Source organism: Alexandromys fortis, unplaced genomic scaffold (genome assembly GCF_014885135.2).
Source record: "Alexandromys fortis isolate MF-2015 unplaced genomic scaffold, M_Fortis_MF-2015_v1.1 scaffold_97, whole genome shotgun sequence".
Lineage (NCBI taxonomy): Eukaryota > Metazoa > Chordata > Mammalia > Rodentia > Cricetidae > Alexandromys > Alexandromys fortis.
Window position 1 is genome coordinate 447,625 of NW_026067981.1, and position 13,462 is coordinate 461,086.

The window sequence follows — 13,462 nt, forward strand, 5'->3', positions numbered from 1 at the left end:
CCTTTGCTACTGTCAGATCCTTAGTGATCCCACAACCAGTCACGCTGTAGGTCAAGGAGCTGAGCTTTATGCCAACCTCTCTGTGAGGTAAGCGGATTAGATACAACACATTCCATCAACCAAGAAGCCTAAAGCTTAAAGGATCAAGAGAATTCTGTAAGATGTTTCTGATAGTGACAGGAAAAAATATTAGCAGTCAAAGGTCCTGGCTCATATCCAGTTATGAATACTAGAGTGGCCACTGTCATAGCTTTTAGGGCACGGCTCTCCTTATGTCCATGTGTGACAATAGATGTAAGGGAACTTTCTCGTATATTATCTATTTTCAGCACAGAAATGAACTATCAGGATACCAGCTCTGCCGCTCAGCAAGCGATCTCCCTAGCAAATAATATGCTGGCCTGACCACACTCATCCTACATCCCAGTAACTTCTCAGTATAGTTTCTCTAAAATTTTACATGGGTTTATTAGGGGGAAAGCATTTATGTACAAACCCCACAGCAACAATTTGATCCCACAAGCAGGCAACCTCTATGGTTAAACATGTTCTGATTTAGAATGCCCATTTTAACACTACAAACTTCTCAGACCGATGATTTCCCTCCTCCCACTTGGCCTATAGACAAGTTTATGTATCGTTCTCAGTTCCCCTTAACTCTGCCCAGTACATAGTGCAGAGCCAATCAACATTAAGCAACTAAGCGAGTGATTTCAGTCATCCTCAGACACCTCTTTCCCACAGATCCACCAGGTCAGCCTCTTCCGCACCTTCAATCCTAGTTTTACCATTGCCTGTGATCCTGGAACCCACATCTAAGACTACTGTAATCTACTGCGGAAAAGCTGAAAGATCCGACAGCAGACTAAGAAGCATTAGATTAGAACACCAAGGACGGTTAATCTGCACCTAAGACATAAAAAAGCCACAGACAACCTGGTGACATGCCTACTGAGAGAAAACCCAAACCGCTCTGGTGTCCTGGCTGTCAGCGAGCTATGAGATTGGTATGAGCTTTCTGCCCTAGGAGAGTGTGACAATTCTAGTTGACACATTCCCTCCTGCTTTGCAACGGGGTGGGGGATGGGGGGATGAGATTTTCATGAGTCGGTTTAGGGTCTATTTGTGCTTGATGTTTCTAGAAGTTGGTGTCAGAAATGAGACACTGTCCTCAGCCGTGGTGGGAAATTCAAATTTCATGCAAGTCAACACAAGCTTAATTTCTTTTTTTGTAAGAAAAATTTCCCCAAGGAACAAGAAATATCTCTGATTTGATTGCTCATGAAGGAATCAAGAAGAAGAGTTGGGGGCCTGTAGCCTGCCCTGTCCATCTAAGGAGCACCGCCAGGAAGGTGAGGAGATCTCTGAGAAGCTGGTCACTTCCGGCATGGATTGAACCTTTCTGTGCCTATGGCTGAGGGTGGGGGTGGGGGATGGGTTAATAACTTTCCCCAGCCTTATCTTTGCCATCAAAAGCAGCCTGTTCTTTCCTCCTACCTCAACAGAGAAACCGTTTCCAGCTTGTCCTGAGTCCAGACCTGCTTTCTAAGCAACGCCTGCCTGGTAAGGAAGTTTAGGTCACGCTGGAATCCTTTGTTTGCTTTGTAAGCCATCAACCTATTTGTCTAAACAGACCTCAGTGGAATATTAACCTCTGTTAAGACTTTAGTGTGAGTTCCTGGGAATTAAAACCATTTGCCTAAGTCTATTTTATTTTTCCAATGGACGTTCGACCTGCTTTTGAACAGTGCAGTAATTTAAGTCTAATCTAATCATGCCTGCTCTAGTCACAGAATATTCTCTTGTAGGCGGCTTTGAATTATCTTTCCTTTTCAGGCTTAATCAGTCCTGCCAAATAGACAGCAGAGCTAACAAGTGTGCATTGAGATTGGTAATGCATTCTCATAACCATGTGTGACAGTTCATTACTATCACCTCTTAAAAATAATTTCATTATTTGTAAATGTATTTATTTTATGTGTATGAGTGTTTTTCTTGCATGTATGTATGTATGTATGTATGTATGTATGTGCACCATGTGTGTGCCTGATGCTTCATGGAGGAGATCATAAGAAGATGTCAGATCCCCAGAGCTGGAGTTAGAGATGGTTATGGGATACCATGTGGATGCTGGGAATGGAACTCAGGGCCTCTATAAGAGTAATAAATGAGGCCGGGCGGTGGTGGCACATGCCTTTAATCCCAGCACTCGGGATGCAGAGGCAGGCGGATCTCTGTGAGTTCGAGGCCAGCCTGGTCTACAAGAGCTAGTTCCAGAACAGGAACCAAAAGCTACGGAAAAACCTTGTCTCGAAAATCCAAAAAAAAAAAAAAAAAAAAAAAGAGTAATAAATGCTCTTAATCCCTGAGACATCTCTCTAGCCCCAGTATTTACTTCTTATCCCCAAACACAATGCTGAGTACCTACTAGCAGCCAATACATTCCAGGTACCATGGTAGACTCTGGAAATACAGAAATAAAAGGTATTGTCCCCTTCTTTGAGATATGCGTGCAGCATAATTGGAGGAAAGGAGAGTTCTGTGACAAAGGGGTGAGAGCCACAGCCTGGAGTCAGATCTGAACTTTAATTCTGAGCCTAAGCATATACAAATCATTCCTAAGCTCCATTTTTCACGCATATAAAGTGGGACTAATAGTCCTCTTTTACAAGGTTGACATGAGAATTAACATTCTAAGTATCGTACCTGGAATATGTTAAGAAAGAGCATGTTATCATCTGGGGTAAGCCTAGGGAACTGCTGGCACAATATCACATCTTGTGCCTGAAAATGGAGGGTGGACATATAAGAACATAGTGTATATTTATTTAGGTATCATTTGGTTCTAGCTTAGTTTTTTGTTGTTGTTTGTTTGTTTGTTTAACTTTCAATTTTTATGTGCATTGGTGCTTGACCTGCATGTCTTTGCATGGGAAGTCAGATTCACTGGAAATTGAGTTATAGACCGTTGTGAGCTACCATGTGGGTTCTGGAATTGAACCCAGGTCCTCTGGAAGAGCAAGCAATGCTCTTAACTGCTGAGTCATCTCTCCAGCCCATGACTTAGTTCTTAAAGGCTATGATTTAATTTTAGGCACCACGAGAAACACTTGTGACAAGGAATCTAATCAGCCCATCTTCCCAAGGGATGAGGTCATGACATGACTTTGAATCTATCACAATTAATTGCCGGCAAGAGATAAACATTTAGAAGTCCACAAGATGACTTGATGTGTTAAGGCTTCTGCCACCAACCTTGGTGATAGGATATGAAAGCAGTTCCCAGTGCTCCACATGTTGGAAGAAGAGAAGTGATGTCTACAAGTTGTCTTCCGACTGTCACAAAGGAACAGCGGCACTTAAGCCACGCCCACTGAGAATAATTAAGTAAATAAAATTTATTTTTTAAGTTTTGGAAAAGAGAGAAACACCTATAGTTATATTGAATAGGAATTGGCAGCGTCGTACACGTTTACAGGCACAGTGGGCTCTAGAAGAGGAAGCCTACGTAGAGTAAGTACATTTCAGACCAGCTGTCTAACTTGGCTCACTTCGGGGGTGCAGAATTAAGAAACTTCGCTGCCATCTATTAGGTGAAGATATTGCTGCCTCTCTGTTTCTGCTTCCCAGAATGTCTGAAATGAAAAGTCTGTAACAAAAGTATGAATTGAGGGCCAAGAGAGACGGCTCAGCAGTTACGAGTACTTGCTGCTCTTGTAGAAGAGCAAGATTCAGCTCCCAGAACCCATATGGTGGCTCACAACCCACCATACCTCCAATACCAGGAGGATCCAACACCCTCTTCCGAGTTCCAAAGGCATTGCATGTATGTGGTGTAGTTATATACATGAAGGCATAATACTAATTCACATAAAGTAAAAATGTTTAAAATCTTAAAAAGAAATGTGGGTTGAGATCTTTAAATGAACCCCCCAACTCTGCATGTATGTGATTTTTACATTATTATTTAATTACTTCATCACAAAAAAATCATGCTTGGGGAAGCTTACTGGTCATTTTGACATTAATTTCTGACCACCATTTCCTTCCTTAATTTCTCCCTGTACAGATAGATTAGTTAATCTAGAGATCCACCGACTTTGTGGAATCTCCAGTTCACTGAAAAAGACCTGAGTATTCTGACCTTTGAGTCTACGATTATGTCATAGCTCTGGCATGTCCTTCCTCCTTCTCTTCCTCTACTTTTCTAAATGGAGCCTATTCTTAAAGAGAAAGATGACTTTCTCTTTCCTTACTCAGCAAACACCATCATTAAATAACTGTTGAGAACCTACAGCTATTCAGAGTCTGCTGGGACACAGCCCTAGATCACTGCCTTTGCTTGTAAGGAGCACACGGGCTAACCCGCGATTCCGTTCTTAACTGACCTAACAAGCATATTTTTCAATGTAAACCATTGTCCAGGTATATGTGTGTGGATGGTTTAAAATGTGCACATATAAAAGTTTCATACTGTCATATTACATATGATACATGCTGTCTTCTAGAATCTTCTTTTTTTGTTTTAAATGATGCTTCGTGTGACTCACTGCTATCATTTCATAGCCAAATAGTGCATCTTAGAGTTGGGAAAAAATTAGTCTTGCTGAGATACAGGTATTGTGAAAACAAGTAATGACACTATGCTAAAAGAAGTATGCCCCGTTTTTTCTATTGCTCATCATTGCTCATCTATAGGACTCATGGTACCTAGTCAGTGAACGGCTTTCTGGTGGTGGGAACCAAGATCTGTATCTCTTAATATTCTTTCTCTACTCTTCACTTCTGGTAGTATCTTTTATAGAAAAATGTAATTACTAGATTATTGTTGATGATAATCATACAGTTTTCATTGAATATGTTAGTTCAGATTTCTGAGAAGTTGTTCTTAGTTGATCTCTTAGTGTGTAAGAGATTTATTGGAATCAAAGCCAGTGAGAGAGATAAGGAGGGGTGGGACACAGGAGAAGGTAAATAGAGCAAGCAGACTATGATCTCAGGTTTACCAACCTAGAAAGGGCAGAGGAAGAGAAGAAGTCAGAAAGATCTTTGAACTAAAAAACAGTTCTTGGTCAAATTGATAGGCTGCTCTCAAGCCAAACTCACCTATGGGGAGAGTCCGTCCTCTTACATGGAATGAGTGGGCCTTAATGGTCCCTGCATGGTTCATCAGACCGTGGCTGGGGGCTGCCTCCAGGAAGCGTGGTCTCCTTGTGCATATGCTAGAAGATCCAAGAACAGCAGCTGAGTTAAGATCCCTACACAAGTCTAAGTGGTTCAGGTTCAAGTCCACAACAGCGTACTAGTGCTATTCTCACAGGCTGGGTTTTCTTTTAAAGTTAAAGAAAAAAGGATACATACATACAATGTTCCTGCTTTACCTTGTTCTGGGTTTCCCCCATTAACCTTCTTAGGCCATGTGGACAGGTCTCGCTGGCTACCATTCTTTAGGCTCTAACTGTTCTACCTCATGAGGAGATTTAGGGTACTATTATTCCAGTTGATGTCTCTTAGGAGATAGGATGAGTGTTCCAGAAAATAGGCATAGAAAAGTTGCTGACACTAGTGAGTCTCCATGGAAAGTGCTGTTGCTTGAGCCTTGAACTCCCCTCAAAGGCCTGTGTGTTAAAGATCTAGTCTCCAGAGCGGTAGCAATTGTGAGATGTTGAAAAAAGTGAGGCCTAATGAGAAGCATTTAGGCCACTGAGGCCTGCGTCCTTGGACAGGCTAGAGAAGCCAAACCCTTGCATTTCCTGTTTTGCTTCCTGCTAACAAGATGAGTAGTTTTGCTCTTGGGTGCATTCTAGCCCATGCTGTACTGCTTCACCAGAGACCCAAGAGCAGCAGGGGCCAATCAGCTACAGAACCAAGACAACTTTACACACTGATATTGCAGGCATCTGTTATAGTTATAAGAAGTTGACTAATAAAAGAGTTCAAATCTTGACATCCCTCTACCCAGAGACTTTGAATAAGTCATTCCTTGTTAGTGACTCAATTTCTTCTTCCCCTCTGCCACTTGCAAATTCACTGAAGCCTGCAAGGCAAATTTTGGCACTTAGGAGAAGCCTCAACTAATTTTATTTATTAGTTTTTTTTTTTTGAGAGAGGGTCTCTTTGTGTAGTCCCATCTGTCTTGGTACTAGCTCTGTATGCCAGGCTGCCCTCAAACTCAGAGATCTGCCTGCCTCTACCACCACCACCTGGCTACCTCAACTTATTCTTGAATTCAAATGGTATAATCAACAAAATAAAAACTTCCTTTTCTTAACAGACTGTGCAATTAATGATAGAGTTGGGATCAAATTTATTTCTTGGGTTCTTTTTGTCTAACGTCTAAAAGTAGAGCTGCCCACTGGGTTATTCCTGGAACGTTCTGTGATAGGCATTCAGGTAGAGAAGCGAACATCCCGCCTACCAGTAACAAGCTCTCCTAAGGAAACCATCTTAAGCGTGCCTAGCTAGCCATAATTGGAGAGATCCTTGTCTAAGGCTGCATTTTAGCTTGAGGGGCCACTTTGCCTTTTTGGCTGGATAGTTCACAGCCTTATATGTTTCAAGCCTAGTTCTCTTCGCTATTCACGAGGAACTGTTAGGACTGTCAGGTTGATGGCTACAAAATTCTCTTAGTTCAACGTCTTGCTTAGCAGCCACTCAAAGTACTACTCAAGTGTAGTATCAGGAACTCTCACAGCAGGTGTGTGTGAAAGATTTGCCAAATGTGTCTGTTTTGTCAGTGTGGAGGAAAATGCCAGTGTCTGCCAGCTTTCTGTTGCTGTAACAAAACACCCAGGAAATACTCGCTTTAAAACAGGATGCTTTATTTTGGCTCATGATTTCAGTGTTTTCAGCACATGACTGACCCAGAAGCTCTGGGCCTACAGTGAGGTAGCTCATCACGGCAGAAGCATAGGACAGCGGAAATTACTCATCTCCACTGGCCAGGAAGTAAAAAGACTTGGAGCCCGGAGGCAGGGGTAAAATGTACCCTTCAGGTTCATGCCTTCAATGCCTGCTTCTCTCTTCCCATACTTCCTTGGGTTTCTACCACCTCTCAATTTCCATTAAGAATCCATAAATGGATCAAACCATTAATAACATCTGAACCCTTATGATCCAGTTACCTCCCACAGGTCCCATCTTTGAACACTCTGAATGCTGCTGTGTTGGGGACCAAATCTTCAATACACGAACTGTAGGAGTTACTTGGGGGGGTCTTAATTAAAACAAATAAATTATTTAATTACAAATAAAGAACACCTCAACCACTCAGACAATGTGCCTCAACCTGACGAGATTGTCCCTACCTCTCCAGGTCCTTAAATGCAGTAGTCTCTGGCTACAATGCATTCAGCTTCAGCAAGGTTGGCTACGGCCAGACTTTGCCTCAGGTCATTTTGAAGCTCATCCACCTGAAAGAGAACCTAAACTTCAAGTTGATTTTGATGGAGAATGACTTACACTCTCTGGTTTCCTCTGTTCAAGAGACAGGCTTGAAAGAATGCATGCTACATCCTTTGTAGCATGCTGCTCTTATAATGGAGCGGCTTGGTGGACAATTGACTTCAGAAGAGTAGCTGCTCTTTGGGACGGAGGTACAACTCCCACAGAGTGGAAAGGTGATCTAAAATACCTCCTCTGCTTGAAGTTAGATAAGACCCTGTTTCATAGTAACTCAGGAAATCTATAAGGATCTGTTTTAGTCCAATCCAACTGAATCTCACCTAAGGTTTATAGAAAACACAATGACCTAACCATTGGTATGTTGAAGGGCTCTATTCTCAGTGTTCTCTCTCCTAAAGTTAATTTTCCAGTTAGTAGCCATTAACTAAATGTCCCGAGACTTCCACGAGACATTTTCCATACTACATAGATGGATTCTCCAATACTTGGCTCCAAAGACTTAACTTGTGTGTACTCTGTGATCACACCATTCTGTGGAGAATTTGTCCTTGGTCTGGTTTCATGATTTAGGGACGCTCCCTGACACATCTTTAGTCTCTACTCCTACCTGCTTGCTCATTCTTTGGCCTTTATTATCCACGTGGCAGGTAGTATGGCTTAAGTTTTTCTAGACAGGGCAGATGGTTTTCTTATTCTTCAGTGAAAAAGGGTATTTTGCTTAGTGGCCAGGTTCTGGACCAAGTGTTTCTAGATACTTGGTATCTTATTTAAGAATTCAGTAAGAGTACATGTGATGGCAAAGTAGCAGGGAGCCTTTATTCAGAGTGGAATACTAGTACAGACTAGACAGCCTCACCACAAGCCACATGCGTGAAGGCACCATGACTGCTGTTCGGTGTTTCCTTCACTGGGATTCAAGAGTCTGGGAACTTGGTTGCAACAGCTGAGGCATAGTGTGAGAAACTCACTAATTTAATTGGCAGATTGTTATGTAATCTTTTCTTCCTGTGCATGTCTCTTTCCATAATGCATCTAATTTTAATCATATGAATGCCCAATTATGCATAAGGATAATAAGGTAAATGGGAATTTTTCCCTTAAAGTTTATTATGAGGCCATAGTTTGCCTTGTGCCTAATTTCAAAAGAGTTCATGGGGTAGAGAGATGGCTCAGTGGTTAAGAGCACTAACTGTTCTTCCAGAGGACTTGAGTTTCATTCTAACACCCACATGGTAGCTCACAACCATCTGTAACTAGAGACCTAATGTCCTATTCTGGCCTCTGTGGACGCTGTACGCATGTAGTGCACAGACATACATGCAGGCAAAACACCTATACATATAAAGTAAAAAAAATTAATCTTAAAAAAAAGTTAAACAACAACAACAACAAAAAAAAAAAAAAACCACAGTTCAGGCCAATTGGCCTTCCTTCTCCCTTACCTTGACATAAACGCAGTATGATTGAATAGAATCTATGTTTGATGGTCATTAAGGGGAAGAGAAACTTTTCCATTGCTTACAGTAAGATGTGCATGCAGCTGACACAGGTGGGGGTTCTAGGTTGCTAACAGTAACTAGATACATTGTTTGGAGTGAGGTGTTTGCTCATAGTACACGTAGATAAGGGTCTCGGACTTCTAAGTGCATTAAGAGAGGAGGAATGCATTACATCGTCCAAACCAAGTGGGGCCCAAGTCTTCTAAACAATTCCCTATGCTTGTGTCCTTCATATTGAAGCTTCTGATAAGAGTCTTTTATTTTCAGCTTATCATGTTTGGACAGCAAATGCTTCACCCACTCAGTCCTCTCCCTAATCCAAATTCAATTCTTGTTTTTAAATTTCTTTATTATTTTTATTGAGCTATATATTTTTCTCTGTTCCCCTCCCCCTTCTGTCTTCTTCCATGATCCCCATGCTCTCCCAATTTTCTCAGGATTTCTTGTGTTTTTCTACTTCCCATGTAGATTAGACATACATCCACGTATGTGTCTTAGGCTCCTCTTTGTTATCTAGGTTCTCTGGGATTGTGAATGGTAGGCTTTTTTTTTTTGCTTTATGTCTAAAAGCCACTTATTAGTAAGTACAGATGATATTTGTCTTTCTGGGTCTTAGTCACCTTACTATGATGTTTTCTAGGTCTATCCATTTGCCTACAAATTTCAAGATGTCTTTTTTCCCCTATGTAGTACTCCATTGTGTAAATGTACCACATTTTCCTTACCTATTCTTCAGTCGAGAGGCATTTAGGCTGTTTCTAGGTTCTGGCTATGACAAATAATTCTTCTATGAAGATAGTTGAGCACATGTCTTTGTGGTATGATTGAGTATCTTTTGGATATATACCTAACAGTGGTATTGCTGGGTCTTGAGGTAGGTTGTTTCCTAATTTTCTGAGAAATTGCCATACTGATTTTCTGGAACACTAAGTCATAGATGAAGAACAGATTTGGCAACTAGGTTTTGTGTGTGTGTGTATGTATGTGTGCTGATTATGTCCACCTAAAATACACAGGAAACATACTTCAAAGGTCAAAGAAGCTAATAATGTTGAGAATCACCAAATGGAAAGAAGTGTTTCTGTAAGGATGAGTTGAGCAATCGCATAGCCAAGGCCACAGAAGCTCACCCACTAGGTTGGTGAAGTAGCCACAGTGTTAGAAAACAATTCTGATATTTCAGTAAGATAGTAACAAAAGTGATACTATCTCTTTAAGATGAGAAAAGGGAGAAGTTGAGCCATGGATGGCAGTGGGAAACACCTAAATAGCTTCCTTCAGCACCTTACTAGTCCATGATATTTCTTTCTTATTCAGCCTGCAACGTCAACATTCCAGAGGACTATGAGAAGTCTTGCTGTCGTTAATGCTGCTGCCTGACACATTCCTCACATGGGGCGGTATACATTCGTCTGTGTTAATCGGCTTATTTCCCATAGACGGTTTGCATCCCAATAAAGATGGATTTAAGGAACTCGAGGCACTGAAAAGTTAAGAGACTAATTTTTGTAAAGGATCACATTCTCTCCAGTGTCCGGGCTGGTTGACGTCCAGATATGTCCAGGGAAAAGAGAGAGTGGCTGGAAGAAACTGATCAGCAACACGAGGTGATCCTTCATTCTCTGACCAGACACCTCTTGCCACTGACTCAGCCAAACACTGCCACATGCATCTTCTCGGTGGAATTTGGCACCTACTGCTTTCCCATCCATCAGGTGACAATGACACATGCAGCCCTTTGCAAGGGAGCATCCAGAGGAAGGTGGCAAAGTCCAGTCTCCCAGGACTGTTACATCAGCCCTGACAGAGGTCTAAGTAAGAGTGCTCAGGACAGCATTAATAGACTCAGTTATTAATAACAGAAATAAGAAAAGAGAAAAAGAAAACATGAATCTGGAAAGGACATGGGGTAGGGGCTCTAGGAGGAGTTGGTGGTAGTGGATAAATATTATCAGCATGCATTGGATAAATGTATACATTTTCAAAGACAAAAATAATACTTAAAATAATGGTGGCATCCAGTCATTGCAGAGCCTCCCTGGTCCTGGGAGTTGAGTCAGGCCCTGGCTGCCTTCCCTGTCAAGAGGAAATGGGCAGCAAACATGACATTGTGGCTTCAGGGAGGAAGATTTCATTTTCTGGCTGGCATTTCACCGGCGGAGGCTGGGTAAGCAGGTACAACGAGCTCCACCCTTTCCTGGCACACAATCAGAGGCTGCCCACCAAGTCTTGCCCTGTGGGCATTTTACAAAGGGAGGGAGGATTCTGGTTTTTCCTGGGAGAAGGTGTATCGGTGCCATTGCATTTCTCCCTGGGAGACCTGAAGGCAAATGTCAAAGTTTCCAGAGAGATGCCAGTTCACCTCCCCTGACAAATGGAAGTACTACTGATTAAAGGCAAATTGCCTAAGAGGAAATTGTTCTTAGGTGACATCAGGTCTCCTTGCTTCACCAGGTGTGTGTCTATGGGAAGCAAGCAATGACGCTCACATGCCCATTTTACAGAACAGGATCATCGAGTCAGCCCTTCCCAGAGGGGCTGACTAGTCACATGACCCTGATCTCAGGGTAGCTCGTGCTGCACAAAGGATCCATGACCCATGATCACTCTGGTTGCTTCCTGCATAGTGGACATGCCAGCCACAGGTCACTCTTGTCACTAGACGATGGAATGTCTCATCTCTCTGTACTAAGTCACTTTTAAAACTAAATATGTGAAGGAAAAAAATCATATTCTCCCCTGTTTTGTAGTCTAATAAAACTGGTACGGATATAAAGGACTCTTGTGACCTGGACCAAGGTCTGAGAAAAAGCTGTTTTTCTCCAGAGAGAATTTGAATAAATCGTTCCTTTTACCAGGTCAGATATAGTCCTGATGAGGTCTCGGGGGAGGGGGAAGGGGAGAAGGCTAATAAAACCTGAGGGCTCCTCAGAGCCAATGGCCAGTGGGGTTTTTCAGAGCAAGACTAGGGGCAGTAGAAGTCAGTCCTCTATTCAGCCCCCTTTGGTACCTTTACCAAAGCAACGGAAAAATAGGTTGAAGACAGTAATAAAGCAGTAGGGGGAAAAAACCCGAAAGCCACATTCACCTGTGGAGCCTGGTGTGTAGTAGGCAGTAGGCGTGAGGGAGTAGAAAACCTGGAGCCTGGACCAGGACTTCTGGCAATTAGTGTTCCTCAGACTGCCCTGGGGGCTTGTGAATCCATGGTAGACTCAAACATGGTAGAGCCTGTGTTCCACATCGTGTAGCTCTGTGGAAGGTCTAGGCACAAACATTCATAACCAGCTCCTGGGGTGTTATTAGGGGACACACTGAGAGAGCTAGTGGTAGTGGGAACTAGCCAGAGGGATTTCCTGGCGTCTGTCTAGCAACTCATTGGTTCCTCTTTGGTTTCACTGTAGAGCAGGAGGGAGAGAGGGAGAGGAGGACGGGGGGGGGGGGGGGGGGGGGGGGGGGNGGGGGACAAGGACTTGGGGGGGATAGGAGATAACAACATTGCTATTAAGAAAGCTGGATGGTGGTGACTCATGCCTTTAATCTTAGTACTCAGGCAGAGACAGGATGATCTCTGAGTTCGAGGCCAGCCTGGTCTACAGAGCCAGTTCCAGGATAGGTTCCAAAGCTACAGAGAAACCCTATCTCAAAAATCCAAAAAAAAAAAAAAAGCAGATTTTGAGAGCCACATACGTAAGTCAGTCTTGGCCTCATTTTATCTACTGTATGATTCTGACCTAAATGTGGTGTACTCATTATTTAGTTGCTGATGCCTACATGACTGTTAGAAGCTACAACCCCCAATTTATAGTGAGAAAATTCAGAGAGAGTGGGACAGTACCAAACACTATAAGATTACTGTGTGGGTTACTTGCTATCATCCATGCTAAATGTTAACCTGGACACCTAAGAATGCTATTTACTTTCTATGTGACCAAGGATCTGAAGTCTGCTCTCTTATACTAAAATTTTCAAGGGATTGCTTAAAATGATGAACTATCTTTTCCCTTCTAAAGTTTATAGGGGAGAGAAATCTACTAGCCACGCCCCCATTTGTCCTTTCCCTGCCCCCACCCCATAGATGGGCTCCCTTCTTGCAGACTTTCTGTCTCCAAAGAGCTGTGCAGCTCTAAGGGGCCCAGAGCATCGTGGGCGGGGTAGGGAGAATATGTTGTGAAGAAGGATTCATGAAAGCAGTGGTACGCTTGCTTGCGCTTGGTTAAGCTGCGGGTTGGGTATGAGACCTGACATCTCAAGAGAAAGCAGGCTGTTTGCAAACTCACCAGACCAAAAGAAAAGAGAGCTGGGAGAAAGCCCAGCCCCAGAGCTGCACCAGCACATTCCTGCGTGATTGACACTTGCTGGTGGCCTTTGTTTTTCCACCAGAGTTGGAAAGCAGGCAGTAGAAACTTGGCTAGTACTTTTTCTGACCTTGATGTTTTTTAAGCTTTCTTTTCATAGATCAGGACAGGCGGCTTATGGTAAATTTCCTTTAACCTAATTGATACTTAATCATCACCGATGAGTTGAGTAAAAAGTTGATGATTCAGCCTTTAGACCTTTCT

General features: G+C 42.7%; 1 long non-coding RNA gene across 1 annotated transcript; it reads left to right on the forward strand.

Annotated features, from left to right (window-relative positions):
- The first annotated feature begins 305 nt into the window (after positions 1 to 305).
- Positions 306 to 10,603, forward strand: LOC126511331 (uncharacterized). The gene is made up of 4 exons (XR_007594664.1): positions 306 to 1,007; positions 1,237 to 1,352; positions 1,506 to 1,563; positions 10,221 to 10,603. It is a non-coding gene; the product is annotated as an uncharacterized lncRNA (long non-coding RNA).
- The last annotated feature ends 2,859 nt before the right edge of the window (positions 10,604 to 13,462 follow it).